The sequence below is a fragment of the Tenebrio molitor genome, chromosome 8 (assembly GCF_963966145.1).
Source record: "Tenebrio molitor chromosome 8, icTenMoli1.1, whole genome shotgun sequence".
In the NCBI taxonomy this organism is placed as follows: domain Eukaryota; kingdom Metazoa; phylum Arthropoda; class Insecta; order Coleoptera; family Tenebrionidae; genus Tenebrio; species Tenebrio molitor.
In genome coordinates, this window is record NC_091053.1 from 14,914,672 (window position 1) to 14,926,853 (window position 12,182).

At 32.5% G+C, this 12,182-nt stretch overlaps 1 long non-coding RNA gene across 1 annotated transcript; it reads right to left on the bottom strand.

The window, feature by feature from the left end:
- Positions 1 to 2,235: 2,235 nt before the first annotated feature.
- LOC138137328 (uncharacterized) lies at positions 2,236 to 2,943 on the bottom strand. Its single transcript, XR_011161691.1, has 2 exons — positions 2,816 to 2,943; positions 2,236 to 2,750 (listed from the first exon to the last, which is right to left on the bottom strand). It is a non-coding gene; the product is annotated as an uncharacterized lncRNA (long non-coding RNA).
- Positions 2,944 to 12,182: the final 9,239 nt, after the last annotated feature.

The window sequence follows — 12,182 nt, forward strand, 5'->3', positions numbered from 1 at the left end:
TACATTCTGCTTATCTGGGATTAATTAAAAATTTGAATAAATTTTTCTAATTGAGATGAAGACAATTAAACCCTTCAGTCATAAACGTATGATCACGCATTTGCCAATCGCTCTTTTTCTTCTACATTACATATTTTTTATTTTTCTTGATTAATATTCTTTTCAATATGTTCATTATGATTTCGTGGTTTACCCTTTATGATTTTTTAGTAACGAATATCTTTCGGTGCGACTATACTACACTGTACTTACCTCAAGGATCCATCCTTGGTCAGCAGTAAGAAGGCCCCTTCAGCACACAGCTACTTTTAAGCATTTCATCTTGTTTTTAAGGTATATTTTAAAATTAACATTTTTCAAAGATTTTACCCTGTTTTGAATTTTGTACTAGTAGGCCCCTTCAGCACACATCATTTTTTTATTAAATCTACCCCGTTTTTCAAAGTACCTTTGTAAAAAGTTAAAATTTTACAGCCGTCTTGTCCGCGAACATGTTAAAAAAGTTAAAATTTGCCTTTGCTTCATGAAGCTAAGGTATTTCGCTCTGTTTGTATCAGAAAATAACTAACTAAATCCAGAACTATAAAATCAACCAAATAGTTTAAAAGTACAAAATTGAAATTTTATTACAGTGTTTTTCTTTTGCTTTTCTCCTTTTGTCAAATGTGTTTCACGATTTGTCAAATGACTTTCCAATTTTTTAAATGTCAAAATGATATATCAAATGAAATTCCCCTTTTCTCAAATCACTTTCACTTTATACAAAATGCTTTTCTTATTAATTTAATTGATTTGGATAATTTTTTTTTAAGTAAACAAAAACTCTATTTTATCTTTAATATTATAAATACAAATAACAATAATACATAACATATCTAATATAATACAATAATGCATAATACAAACATACAAATTGTCGCATGTATGTACGTTCAACACGTGAAACATATCTGCATGATTGCCATCGACGAAATGAGATACATACATAGGTACATAATGAATTGAAAATTTATATGTATTACGTAATATTAAATTTTCAATTCATTATCTCATTTCGTCGAAGACAATCATGCAGATATGTTTCCATGTGTTGAACGTACATGCGACAATTTTCCGGACTTATATTTTCAGAAGCTGTATGAACTGCTTCGTATAATTCATTTTCGTTTGTTGACTGGGCTCTTTTTATTAACTGTTTCCACTGATTAAATAGTTCCTCTATGGGGTTTAAAAAGGGACTGTAAGGAGGTAGAAATACTGCAAAGTGGCCATGAGCTTCAATGAGAGTTACTACTTCTTCACTCCTATGAAACCGCACGTTATCCATAACGAAATGAGCTCCTTGCACAGCGTCATTATTTAGATGATTAATCAAGGACGTTATAAATTCCGAAAAATGATCGATATTATATGGTCTATCTTGAACTTGAAACAAATATAAAGAATTGTCATTCATCGCTGCAGCAATGGAATAGTTGCGTCCTCTTAGTTGAGCTTTAACTTTCGATGCTCGTGTATTTCTTACTGATCTTCCATATGAAACTCGAGAATTTACTTGAATTCCATACTCATCAATGAAGAAAATTTTATCCCTTTCAAGCATAATTCTATTATACTGAACTGCATAATCAAAGCGAGCTTGAATGGTATCAGGTGTGTTTCTTCTCTCAGGAACGAATGAAATTCTTTTAACTGAATAATGAAAATTCTGAACGGCTCTGTTGACTGTAGATAATGAAATTTGATTAATATTTGGCCACTGGGTTAAACACTTTGTTTTCAGTTGCTGAAGAGTTAAGGAGCAATCTTCATCCACCCAGTCACAAATCTGTTCCTTTTGAGCATCAGATAGTTTTTGTTGTCGATGCCCAGCACTTTTTTTGGTAGTATTTTGAGTCCTTCTGTATGTGGAATAAATTTTCCTCACTGTGTTTGGTAGTACATTAAATTGGTGCCCTACATTATTTGCTGTTGTACCGTTATTCATGGAATTTATTATCAACCCACGTATTTCATCACTTATTTTATTATTCCTTCGTCTCTGACGATGATCCATATCAATTGTAATTATATTAACTGTAATTATCGCAACGTGAAAGTTAATTGACAAATCGAGAAATATATTTGACAAAAAAGGAATTTGTTCTAAAAATCGTCGCTTACTAGCAAAATAAGTGGGAAAATCAATTAAGACATTGTGAAACACAATTGACAAAAGGAGAAAAGCAAAAGAAAAACACTGTAACAAAGCTTTATATGTGATTACAAAATATTGAAATTTTTTTTACCGTTTTTTACATTTAGTTTTTCTATGTCCAAATAATATTAGTATGAAGAAATTTCACTAACATCAAATAGACCATCGTCATTTATGCCAAAAAACGGGATATCATCATATATGCACTCGCAAATTACGCCATAACATATTTTGTAACAAGGACCATCATTAATAACTGTTTCAAGGCTTATTGGTGGTTTCATAATGTTGGTACGTTCCGGTTTGGCTGCATCAAATTTTCGAACAAGGCGTTTCGCATATTCGCCCCCTTCATATTGTTGATGTGGATTTTTATATTTATAACAGACCTCCCAGCGGCACGGCGTATTTCCAGGGCATTTTTGCGCCGCTACCCTGGCCACAACAAATTCAGGCAAACATCTTCGTTCAAAGATCTGAATTGCCCTGATTAACGTGTTCATGTTGTGTTCATTATCAACACAAGGCATGGGGTTTATAGCTTCCGCCATACCTGCGGACAAAAACAAATAAATTTTAATTGTTTTTTTTTACCTATCCCCCAGTTTATACTCATACTATTTAATATCAAAAGCGACGTTACAACAACCGCGTTGTCTTCACCAGGTTATACAAGCATAAGTGAAGGTAAGTAACTCTAATACTGTTACCAATGTTTAACAAACACAAATCTTACCTTGTGGTATCTACAATTATGATATGCCAATTAAAATAATAATAATTTCTCGTTCACTTTAGAATTGAGAATTTTACAATTTAAAGTTTATTTATGGGCGTTAACTGTGTTATAAGTTATAACTGATTGTCGAATCAGACAAATGAATTTCTCTATGTGCCGAATCTTCGAGAATAAACTTCGCAGCAGTTGACTTGACCATAGAAATAAGGTTTAGAACTTGACAGTTGACAGGACAGGACAGCTGTAAGGTTCTCGATTATAAAAGGTAACGACAACGGTTGCGCCCGTCGTCTGCGCTGATCGTAATAACAAGTCGTGCCAATCGCTCAAAACTCTGCATCCGGAAAAAAGTCAAAATATCGGTAGATGTCACCACCTCGCGCGTTATGGGAAACTGTAATAGTATTACAGAAATTACAGAAGGAAAAATTTATTCAAATTGTCAAAATTTAAATGTCTAGCTGTTTCTAGTGAATACAAATTGATATCACAAAATGATTTGCATTATTATCATTGAAGTTCTTATTGTATTTGTTATTTTGACAATCAATGACAATTGATACTTATTCGAGTTTCACACCCTTTTTATGTCTAGCTGTTTCTCGCGAACACAAATTAATATTACAAAATGATTTGCACCGATTATGATTGAAGTTCTTATTGTATTTATTGTTATTTTGATAATCAATGACGAATTAACGGTTGATATTTATTCTAGTTGTAAACCTTCCGTAGTTATTACAGTTTCCATTCATTCGCGATCCAACTGATCCAAGTGCCTCTGGTGGCCATTTCACATCGAATGGCACGACTTGTTATTATCGGCGCGGACGACGGTTGCGCCAATATTTCTTAATTTGGAGCCTATGCAAGTTAATCGACACGATACAAACATCCCGTGACACGATACAAACATCCCGTAAAATTGTGTATACTTCTGTCTTTGTCACACTCACGGCATTTGTCGATATGTCCTCTCTTTTAATTTGGAGTCTCAAAAATGAACAATGAGTTGTCGCTACCTTATTTATCATCGAGAACCTTAAACAGCTGTTGACTGTAGCGCCTCTAACGACACATGTTGTACTATGGCACCATAGGCGTAACACAGGGTGAGCACAGGATACTTTCTAATGACAAAAATTGTATACGAGTTTTTTGTTTCTTAAAAATTTTATGACTTTTATGGTTCAAAATTCTTTATGACATCAAATAAAATTTTATCTTTAGGGATGAATTGCATAGTAAAACATTATTGTGATTACTTGAACGTTTAGTTTTCAATTGATTTAAGTAGTATTAATTAACAATGAAAAGGATTAAAATCCAAACGGTATTGTATCAAAGTTTTCTAAAATAACTCTCTTGTCATAAACAAAACCAAATTCTTTTGTTTCTATTTTATTTAAAAGTTCTTTAGTTTTATAATCTCTGGTAATTCGATTATATTGTGTACTGATTTTTTTGTCTTTGTATTCTAAAATATTATTTATACTATCGGAATTAATCTTTTCGGACGTTTCATAATTTCGGCGGAGACGAGTTCCTCCCAGTACCCAAAATATCCTAATCTTGGATGCAGGTAGCGAAGGGGTGAGGATTAGACTGCATTGCAAAGGTGGTAATTATCATCTGCACATTTAAAATAGTAGTTTATGTGACGAGTTTCACTCGCGTTTTAAAACGGCCCACGCGTGCCAAAAAAGGCCCAATTTACAAACGAACGAGTTGAATACAACGTTTTTTTGTTCGACGAGCCCCTTAAAGGCTCCAAATCCCTTAAAACCTTTAAAATTAGCTTGACGTTTCGTTTTGACAAGTTGTGACATTTATCAAAATCCGTTCACATAGGAGAAAATTCTCAAATTCTGACAGTGTCGAACAAAAAACATTTTATTATGATATTTAGTAAATATTCGTTGATCTTGCACTCAAAGATGTAAAAATATACCTGCCGCCTTCCTTAATCCTTCAACAATAAGCGGGAGCAACTCGTCTACAGATAACAGCTAAGTACCGACCACCTGTGGTGTAAACTGACCGCTGGGAGGAACTCGTCTACGTCCCATAATTTAACGTAAATCCTTTTATTCTACAAACAACTTTACCTGTATTAGTCTTATAACAATAACTTTTTGGGCCTGTTGATATCCAGTCTATTATCCATACGCCTTTACCTAATTCGTCTGTCCAATCTCCCAATAGACAGCCTGTTTTAACAGTGTTTTTTCCATCATCTATATATACAATACTATCTGTATCATAATATGCTACGCTTTTTCCTAATTTATCTAACATTTCGTACAATCTTAGTCTAGCATTTGCAGTTGTAAAAGCAGCTATAAATATATTGGTATTGAAATCATTTTCTATATATATTAGCAATCTTTTAACTTATAATCAATTTGTAACATATTTTCATTTATATCGTTTATGCGTATATTATCAAGTTTCTCGTCTAATAAAATTTCATAAAACCTTTTAACATCTGTAACATATTCTGTTGCACCCAAGGAGGTTAAAGTAAGAGGAGGGAAAGCAAGTTTGAAAAAGTGATGCCACCCGCCAAATCGTGCAGAGCCATAAAAGGTTGCTAAACAAGGGTGGTTGGTGGGGATGGTACCAGTGGCGTATAAAACACGGGGCGCACAGATGCATTTATTGTAATTTGTAACTTAAGTACATGAAAAAAATTAACAAAAATAAAAGAAGTAAATTTATAATTCAGAAAAAACTATAAGTACATGACGGGGCGCACTGGAGCATTTGTTGTAACATAAAAACGCTTAACACCTTGTTGCGGGGGTTAACGGAACGCCACTGGCGCCAAAGCGATGCGATACCCAGTGGGCCGTTCAAGGACGTTCGCGGTCATAAAAGGTTGCTGGAGAAGGAACGATTGGCATCACTTTCAATGCATTACCAGCATAGGGCGCTTTCCCTCCTCTTACTTTAACTCTTTGCTTTAACCTCCTTGGTTGCACCCATATTTTGTCTGCCCAAATTTATCCCATAAGGAATTTAAACATATTTTCGCAACAGCCCTCTTTCCAGGATTATTTTCTATTTTACCCAATTCAATACCCAGATTTTCTTTTACAGCTTTTCTATATTCTTCTTCTGATTCAAAATCATCCTGCCAAGGGCTTGTTTCTAATTTAATTTTCATAAACGCTTTCACATATCCTTTAAATAAATTTGATGATTTTTCGTAAAAATGCCAAACCTCATCAATAGTTATTATTTTGTAACCCTTTTCAATTGCTTTATTTACTTCGTTGGTACACCAGGTTCCTCTGATAATTCTTTGAGATTCTGTATGAGAACATTTATCTTTTTGATTATATAATTTTGCACACAATTGACATACCTAATGGAAATGTTAGTTTTTCATCACCAGATTTGGTTTTATTCTTAACAGGTAAAACGGGGTGATACAAACCTTTTGGTGATAAAATTGCACATTTTATTAAGCCATACCAATCTGAATTATACGTACGAGGTTTGAATATTTTAGTAGGATGTCCTACTGGATAATCATCGTAACATTGTACTGTTGGATATAAACTGCAAATATCTATATATTTCAATTTCTTTCCCTTAACGCGCAATTTTGTTGCATTCGTTCTTCCACCAAAGAATGCGTTTCTAGGATTAAGTTCTTCCAATTCCTTAATTTCTTCTTCAATTTGTTTCATTTCTTTCTTATATTCTTTTGACTTCGTCCACTCACATTCCCACATTTGTATTAAGTTATAACCAGCTTTTTTTATTTGCTCGCTTCTTTCTATTGTTTTCTCATAAAGATCTTCCATAGTTGTTTTATTCTTATTGTTAATAAAATCTGAACTATAACATTTAGTACAACCATGCCAAAAACACCCGTGATATTGGTAAACAGTATTGGATTTTTTTATCAAATCCGTCAACTTTTGATCCACATATTTTCACTTCACCATTGTTTAATGCGTGTTTTATATTTGGATTATGAAAACTATTTAACCATGAAATTGATTGTTGAGAATATTGATCTTTTTTCGGATTATCAACAACAGCTATTGTATCTTTCTTAATATATTTTGATCTATACAGGGAATTTTAGCCTAAATCTTCTTAGTAAAATGTTTGTATTAAGGGAGATAATTGATTGTATATTTTTATTGTTTTCTAAAATTTTGAGTCCGGTCCTGTCTATTTCTCCGCTGTACTAGATTAATAACTGACGTGGCCCAGGATGGTGTCTTTCTGTAAATCGCTCTGCATACTCTCTGGACGCCGCAGCTGCATTCTGATAACGTGATAACATTGCCCATGCATTAGCAACATATCTGTGAGCTCATTATTTTCGTAATGATAAAGCCATTCCGACTAATTAGGTGACAACTCTGACAGTATTTTTGATTAACGTCCATGCTCATTTGATTTTTTTTTGTCAATTCTAATTTCTAACAAATCAGCGCAAATTTGAGCAGGACCGGTTTCAGAAATTTCAAAAAAATTAACTTATGGCATCTTCATTGCCGTACACATTTTACTAAGGTGACTTTGGCTAAAACTCTTTAGAACAACGCATACTATCACAGGTTAAAAGGAACACCTCAACTTCGAAAACACCCTGTATATAGCCAAGCAAACACCTGCAATAGTAATATATCTAAAAGGATCTATATTCGCAATTTCTAGAAACTGATTTCTTAATTCAAGACATCCTCTTCTTAATATATCAACATCAGAATTACAATAATCATAAAGTTCTTTTTTAAAATCAAACAAATAATTTTCTTTTCTTTTTTGTTTCTGTCATTCTAAAAACTCTTCCCTTTCTTTTGGTTTCATAGAACTAACACCATAGTATTCTGTATCAGGTATTTTTCCAATATAATTCTGATTTTCTGTTGTATTGAAGAAATGTGGAAAATAGTTTTTTTTAAGTTCTTTTAGACCGAATGTTTTAGGGAAGTTTTTTAAAGGTCCTTGAACAAAATTACTACTATCAATAATTCTTAAATTAATTGATTTTATTTCCATTAACATTATTTTAGATCCATTATATACGCAGAAAGGTTTAATACCGTTTTCAACGCAATATTTTAAAATAAAGTAAGAATCATAACCTTTAGAATAATGTGCAATAGCTGTGTGTCCTCGATGATCTCTAGAAATTAACCATTTACAGAAATCTTCGTTAGTCTTAAAACAATTAACATTTCCGCTAAAATCGTGAGATATAACTAAATTAGCGATGTGTTTGCTTGTTTCTTGCATCGCTTCATAATCAAAGAATAAATATTTTTCTGTATAGGTACAATTATTTGTATGCTTTCTAGAACCACAGTCAACACACACAAAAGGTTCTTCATCATCCAACGGTTTTTTAACACAGGTTTTGCATTTCTTGCATTGATAAAGCCAATAGTTTTTGTTTTTAATTTTTTCTTTAGAGTATATTTTAGTACAACCTTTTTCGTTACAATTTTCACAGCCTTTTACTTTGTATATTTTATCACCGTCTTTCATTGTTGTTTGACAGATTCCACCTTTTTGTCGTTTCCATTGCATATAACATTTATGTTTTAATATTTCAACTTCTTTATAACAATTTCGACATTTTTCCCATCCACATCTGTGTTATTTACTACCCTCTTCTATCATTTTGTTACCTTTTTTAATGATTTGATTACCCTTCTTGTTATTTCCTTCTTCAATTATTTTATTTCCTTCTTCAATCATTTTTTTACCTTCGTCAACCATTTAATCACCTCTTTTGAGTATTTTATTACACTTTAAGCATTTATGAAATCTTTCACAAACTTCTGAATGATTTTCTAAACATTTTTGATTAAAACAATATCTATTACATTTTTCACAATATATTCTTTTTGAAGAGTCTTCTTTGTGATTAGACTTGAAACACATTACGCATATTTTATCCTTCGTTTTGCATTTATGTCCGTCTTTATTTTGATATGGTTTATCACATTTTTCACAATAATAAGACTGACCGTACAAACCTGTCATACTATTGATTGTATCGAAATGATTTCCATTTTTATATAAATAAACTTCAACGTGGAAACGCTGCAAGCATTCGGGGCACTTTTCCAGATTCTGCATTATTATCGGAAATTTTCGCATTGTAAATTAAAAATGTTATTTTATGTTAAATTTTAATAAATCTTTTTCCTTTATACATTAAGTGAAATAATTTTTTTTTATATTAATAAACTTTTACATCTTTTTCAAGTCCCGAATATATTACAGAATTAAAACATTCGGCTGCTACGATATTTATTTGAATATTTAATAATCTTTCTATATTCGCAATATCATCTAAAGTAAAATAATTTCTATTATATTCCCCAAGTTGATTACATAGTTCTTGAGCTAAAGTAGTTTGTAAATTTCTTCCCATTCTTATGTATCTTATATCATTATGATCATACTCTCTACCAAGTATAATATTTGTATGATAAGTTAATCCAACAATAACAGCTCTTGGACAACATAAATTATCTTTGTTTTTTATCGGTGTTATGCTTTTCTTTGTTCGTGAGTCTTCTGCTATATTTAGCAATCTTTTCGCATTAGTAGCACCTCTAGGCATATTAACTACTTCAGCATAAAATGTACAACCGTATATATCTAACTCTTGATTTGAAGTTAAGATACTTTTTTTATCTTCTTTTAAACATTTTGAATAAAGAGCAAATTTTTTTTTAAATGTATAAATAACGCTATAATTTCCGTTTTTTTGGCATTCTAATAAATATTTTGAAAAATTCCAAAATTATTTGGTCAATATTTTGTCAAAGCCGAATTAAAAGGGTGGATGTTTTGGTTTCTTATTTTTGATACACCCTATATGCAGAATAAATAAAGCTTGACATGACGAAAATTTGCATTCGCACAAAAAAATATAAGTTACAGAATACTCATAATGTTTTCAATAATAGAAATTGTTTGATTATACAGTCTGTCCCCGAATAGGTGAAACGACTCTTGTAAAAGATAAAAAATTCTGAATTTGAGGTTCAGCCCTACTAAAGTTAAAGACTAATTTCTAACATAATTTTAGTTTTGAAAAATCAAGATTCCTTGGAAATTTTCAAAAAAATCTATTTTTCTGGAAAGTGCCTTCTATGTGACAAATACGACAAAAAGTTATTAAGAAAAGTTGTTAAGATTCAAGATCTAGGCCCCTATACCAAATTTCAAAATCATCGGCCAACTATGATTTTTCATTTTTTTAATGTTTATTTCACAAATCAAAGAATTTTATTTTTAACAGTTCTTTTATTATGAGTAAAAAAATCACACTAGATATAAGTTACTGGCTGAATAGTAATAAGATAAATAAATAAAAGTGAGTTAAAACCTTAGATTAAATGAAAAAAAATAATGAAAAATCATAGTTGGCCGATGATTTTGAAATTTTGTCTAGGGGCCTAGATGTTGATTCTAAACAAGTTTTCTTAATAACTTTTTGTCGTATTTACCAAATAAAAGGCATACTTGACTTTTCAAAACTAAAATTATGTTAAAAATTAGTCCTTAACCAAGCAGGCCTGAAACCCAAAAAATGAATATTTAAATCGAGAATTTTTTATCTTTTACAAGAGTCGTTTCACCTATCCGGGGACACACTGAAGTTTTTCAATAAAAAAAAAGGCAAAAATACTTTCGTTTTGGTCTTTTTGTTCGAACATTTTCAAAAATCTCTAAATTTCGATCAATATTTTCTCAAAACTGATTTATTTAATGTCGCCATCGTCGGTAATTGTTCTGAAAATCGATCTGAAACGCGTCCGTCGCCGTTTTATGTTATAACCACGGCCTCCTAGATTCATAAGAGACTCGTCTCTTATTGTGGCGCACCCTATAAAACAAAAATAATGCTTAGAACTACGAATGCGGCAGGCCGGATAAGAGACGAGTCTCTTATGAATCTAGGAGGCCGTGGTTATAACTTACCTAGTGTCGAGTCAAGGTGATTGAGGTCGTGGAGGAGAATGTGACAATGGACGGCTACTGCCTGTCAGTTCGGCGTTTGGTTATTATCTTTTGGTCATTCGTTTATACGTAACAGAGCATGTGACGCTATCTTCGAGACATGCTCCAAACGAAAGATCAACTTTTGTGGGAATTTATTTGAAGGTTAAGTTTGACAGGTTCCTGAGTGAACCACTGTAAACGCGAGAAACACCAGATGGCGCCACCGCAACACAGCCGACAGGCTAGGCAACCAGCTTTACACCACTTCCTTCGTTGAAACAATTAATTTCAATTCAACTAAATCATTGTTATAAACAAATTATAATAACAAGTGCGGCTTATTTCATAGTTTTGCAACGTGTACTGCAACTGTCCCAAGACTTAAAAATTAACGTACGTACAACTGAACAACAATCTAATTAATTATTGCGTAATTCGTACATTCTGCTTATCTGGGATTAATTAAGAATTTGAATAAATTTTTTACATTGAGATGAAGACAATTAAACCCTTCAGTCATAAACGCATGATCACGCATTTGCCAATCACTCTTTTTTTTCTACATTACATATTTTTTATTTTTCTTGCTTCTGTTCTCAGATTAACATTCTTTTCAATATGTTCTTTATGATTTCGTGGTTTACCCTTCATGATTTTTTAGTAACAAATATCTTTCGGTGCGACTATACTACTCTGTACTTACCTCAAGGATCCATCCTTGGTCCCATTTAATTCTCTAAAAATACATGATTTTTATTCTTGCTTTTTTTTTATTTAAAGTATCTCTCTTCACTGCTGTTATAGACACATCTGTCGACTCCCAGTGTTGTAAATTAACTGGTTTATGAAAAATTCTCGTTTCGAGACCTGCCTGTATACTTATGCAAATCCCAGCCTCATCACAGTCTGCAGGCAGTACCCGCAGTACCAATTTAGACGGTGACTCTCATCTACTCCAAATAGCTGACCTCCCGTCCCCCTCGCCTTCTTAATTAATCAAAAACGATCGAATTCTAGCGTACGGTTTGCGCAACCATTGCCAAAAAATCTGACAACGTCACACTCCCAGGACTAGAATCTCGACATTGTTTTTCTTGTAAATCGCAGATAAAATCGATCAAGCATCCACTTTCACAACATTTCGGAATATTATGCAAATATGTGTCGACATTGACACGATTGCGATAGACCGGTGCGTGGACAACCCGCTCGTGGACGGATTCGGGTGGAATCGGGGGAATCACAAACCACCCC